The 4,473-nt window shown below is 41.4% G+C and overlaps 1 non-coding gene across 1 annotated transcript; it reads left to right on the top strand.

Moving 5' to 3' along the window:
- The first annotated feature begins 4,026 nt into the window (after positions 1-4,026).
- LOC112745973 (small nucleolar RNA R71) lies at positions 4,027-4,130 on the top strand. Its single transcript, XR_003173876.1, has one exon. It is a non-coding gene; the product is annotated as a small nucleolar RNA R71 (small nucleolar RNA).
- Positions 4,131-4,473: the final 343 nt, after the last annotated feature.

Raw genomic sequence — 4,473 nt, forward strand, 5'->3', positions numbered from 1 at the left:
GGGGTTGGACCAAGAGTCATTCTGTGCGCAGTTATGGCCAATCCAGGATATAACCAATTAGGTCTTTCATCCTCAAGTGGTACTTGGGCATCGATGCATAGTCTAATGATAGTGCTAGGGAAGTGGAGCCAGGATTCAGGGTCACTTTTCTCACTAAACTCTTGTATCTGTTCAGCAATGAGTTTATGAACTTTGATCTCCCCTCCAACCATAATGCAATGTAGCAAGATGGCTCTTTTAGGGACTATTTCTGAAGAGTTTGCAGTGGGTAGGATGGATCTCCTAACTATTGCATACCACCCTTTAGCTTCAGGTGTTAGGTCTCCCCTTCTCAAGACTCTTGGAGCCCCTCTTGTTTTTCTCACCCATTCAGCTCTGATGGCACAAAGGTCTTCAGCAATAGTTGCATAGTCAGGTTCTCCTATCATCCTTTCTTCATAACTTGCTTGGCTGAAATGTATGTTTTTCAGGCCAAGAGTTTTCATGATTGCTTTGGGACTGAAGTCAACTTCCACCCCTCTCACATAGCTTTTGTATGTGGGTTTCTTGGTTGGATCCTCCCTTACTGCATTTGCATAAAACTCTTTCACCAAGTTGATGTTGATTTTAGTGATTGGCTTAGTCAGGAGCTCCCACTTCCTCTTTTTGATCTTTTCCCAAACACCTGGGAACTCATCCTTTTCAAGGTCAAAGGGAACCTCAGCTAGTACCGTTTTAGGTCTCATCCATTCGGCTTGAATCTCATGGAAAACTGATCTGTATCTCCATGCATCGAATTCCCTGTTTTCCTCCATTGGCTGCTTGTCTTTTCTTCTTTTGTGGCTAGACGAAGCTGCCATTGGTTCTTTAGTTTTGGTAAGTGACAAGCTAAAGTTGACAAGGTAAAGCAAGAAGTGTTGTTGGAAGTGTGGTAAGGTTGTTTTCGGCAAGAGATAGTTATGCTATGATGAAGGAAAATGTGTATGAAGGAGAATTGGTGGTGTGGGACTCGTTCCCCAAGTGATTCTTTATAGTGCCCATGAGTGAAAAATGGACGGCTAGGGTGGTTTGTGAAGGGTGGCTTGATGGTAAATATATGAATTGTGGAGAAGGACGATTTGCTTTTCATTTTCTTGGAAGTATTCTGGGTGCATTAGGTTGTACATGTAGCTTTCTTTTCTTGCAGAACTTCCTTTTCCCATGTGTTAGTTTCAAAGATTTGTGAATTTTCTTTTTGACCAAGCACGTACCTCCCTTTGTCTTTTTCCTCCATTTTTGTCTTTTCTTTTGTACCTGCACAACAAACAAGTTTGCTATCATTTTTCGGTCCATGTGAATTATGAATAGTACTTGCACATGTAAATCAATGATTGTCTTTATGAGCTTATAGCCGTGACTTCTACATGTATGCACACTTATTATTTGGACACCAAACTTAGTGTTTGGTAAAGTCTCCTAATGACATGAAATCCATATTGGTTGTCCTTAATGAGTGTGCATAATTCTAATAAATCATAGTCACCTTGGCTCTTTGATTCTAAACAAAGTTACTACCCTAAGTAATTGAAACCAAAGTATTAAAACAAGCGAATGGTATACTTGTCATGAATTTTGAAATCCAGAGGAACTTCTTGCTTTTCATAAACCGTGTTCAAAGAGGAACACCAAACTTAATCTTTGGTTGTGCACTAAAAATTGAATGCATTTTGAATAAAATTTGGGTGCTTTCGGGCACACCAAACTGAGTTTATATGCAAAATGTCAGTGCACTCTTTAAGAAGTTGTCCTGAGGATACAAGTTCATGCATAAGAAACCATGCTTTATTAGATGCACAACAAAACAAAAAAAAAAATATAAGGATATTAAAACATGGGTTGCCTCCCATGAAGCGCTTCTTTAACGTCACTAGCTTGACGATTGTCCCTTGTTAGGGTGGATTGTAGTGCTTGACGTCTTCTCCTCTTACTATGAAGACGTCCCCACTTGATTCATTCATGACCTCTAAATGTTCCATAGAAAGAACTTTCCTGATTGTGAACACTTGAGGGAGCTGGGAAGGAATGGTTTTGAGGTCAGGTGGAATTTCCAGATAATGACTTGATATCACTTTATCTCCCGGAGAAAAACCTTCAGTGGGAATTTTCTTGTTTCTCCACCCTCTTGGCAATCTCCCTATCACTCTTCCCTTTCTCTTGAGGATTTCTTCATTGACCCTTATGTCAGGAGGATCCTTCTGATCTGTTTCCACTGATTCTTGTGGCTTTAACTCTTGCAGCTCTTGTTTGCCTTCCAAGAACTGTTTTAGAGTTTCAGCTGCTGGATTACTTTCCTTCAGACACAGATGGCTACTATCATCCTTAAGCTTTTCAGGTTCTGGTTCAGGCTCAGATGCAGTTTTGAAAACTTTGAAAATGAGCTGTTCATCATGTATTCTCAGAATTAGCTCTCCTTGTTCTACATCTATGAGCGCTCTAGTAGTGGCTAGAAATGGTCTGCCCAGAATTATAGGGTGTAAGTAGCTTTCCTCCATGTCCACAATGACAAAGTCTGTGGGGAAATAATAATCCCCCACTTTCACCAGCACATTTTCAACTACCCCTTCAGCTTGCTTCTGAGTTTTGTCAGCCAGTTGTATGATTACATCAGTGGATCTCACCTCATTCAGTTGTAGCCTCTTCATAAGAGTTAGAGGCATCACATTTATGCTAGCTCCTAGATCACAGAATCCTCTGTCAATTTTTGTTTCCCCTATGATGCAAGGGATATGAAAACTTCCTGGGTCCGTTTTCTTAGAGAGTGTGTCCTTCTTGATGAGAGCACTGCATTCTTTGTTCATTGTTACCGTTTGTCCTCCCTTCAAAACTCTTTTCTTGCTTAACAATTCCTTTAAATACTTGATGTGTGTGGGCATTTGATGAAGAATCTCAAGAAAGGGAATATTGACATGAAGAGAGTTAAATGTCTCTAGAAACCTTGAATAGGTTTTCCTTTTTTCACCTCCTCCTAACCTCTCAGGAAATGGTGCTTTTGGTTGGTATATTTCCATCATGCCTTTTTGCAGTTCCTTGGCTTGCTCAGTTCCACCTTCCTGCTTAACTTCTTCCACACCTTCCTTCAAGATTTCTGGTTCCTGCTCTGAGGGCCTGATTCCTTCTTCTTCTGAGACTTCCTTCAATATGGTGATGGCCTTGCATTCTTCCCATCTTACTCTCTTTTGTTCCCCTTTAGGATTCTTTTCTGTGTCACTAGGGAACACTGCAGTTGATTTGGGTGCCTGTTGAGATAGCTCTCCTACTTGAGATTCCATCCTCTTGAGTTTTTCACCATGGTTTCTTAAGGTAGTTCTCACATCATCCCTGAAGCTCTTCAATTCAATTATGTCTTGACTCATGGTTGCCATCATTCCTTCTATCCGGTTTAATTGATCTTGAAATTGTTGGTTCGGATTAGGTTGGGTGTGTTGATTATTTTGGCCATGATATGATGGTTGGGGGTAAGTGTTTTGTGTGGCTTGGTATGATCTTTGGTTGGAGTTTTGGTATGTGGAATTGTTATGTTGGTTGTGGTTGTAAGGTTTGTGGTTTTGTGGTTGGGTTTGTTGGTTTCCCCACCCAAAGTTTGGGTGGTTTCTCCAGCCTGGGTTGTAAGTGTTGGAATGTGGATCATATGATTGCCTTTGTTGGTTTCCCACATAGTTAGCCTCATCCCAATCACCTCCTTCAATGCTTACTTCCTCTTGATCTTGTGTGTGTATTGCAGCCACTTGCTTTGTTTCTAATTGCCTGGTAAGCTCTGCTAGTTGCTTGGCAAACACCTTGTTTTGGGCTAGAATTGTATCAACATGGTTCAGCTCTATGACTCCCTTAGTGTTGTGCCTCTCTGATGCATAGTAGTACTCATTCTCAGCCACTGTCTCGATCACTTCAATGGCTTCTTCCACAGTCTTTTTCCTGTTCAATGAACCTCCTGATGAATGGTCTACAGCCTTCCTTGATTCATAAGAGAGCCCATCATAGAAGATGTGCAATTGCACCCAATCATGGAACATGTTTGGTGGGCATTTCCTTGTCAAGTCCTTGAATCTCTCCCATGCCTCGTAGAGAGTTTCACCATCTTGTTGTCTAAAAGTCTGAACCTCAGATCGAAGCCTATTGACCTTTTGTGGAGGGTAGAAACGTGCCAGAAACTTGCTTTCCACCTCATCCCATGTTGTTAGACTCCCCCTTGGGAATGATTCCAGCCACTTAGCTGCTTTGTCCCTAAGTGAAAATTGGAACAAAAGCAGTTTATAGGCATCTTCCTGGACTCCATTGGACTTCACAGTGTCACAAATTCTCAGGAATTTTGTGAGATGTTGGTTTGGGTCTTCATTAGCACTTCCTCCAAAGGAACAATGATTCCCCACAAGTGATATTAGCTGTGGCTTGAGCTCAAAATTGTTGGCCTGAATGGGTGGTTTCTGGATGCTACTACCACAATTCCCAGAGGTTGGG

This window comes from Arachis hypogaea, chromosome 14 (assembly GCF_003086295.3).
Source record: "Arachis hypogaea cultivar Tifrunner chromosome 14, arahy.Tifrunner.gnm2.J5K5, whole genome shotgun sequence".
NCBI classification, from domain to species: Eukaryota; Viridiplantae; Streptophyta; class Magnoliopsida; order Fabales; family Fabaceae; genus Arachis; species Arachis hypogaea.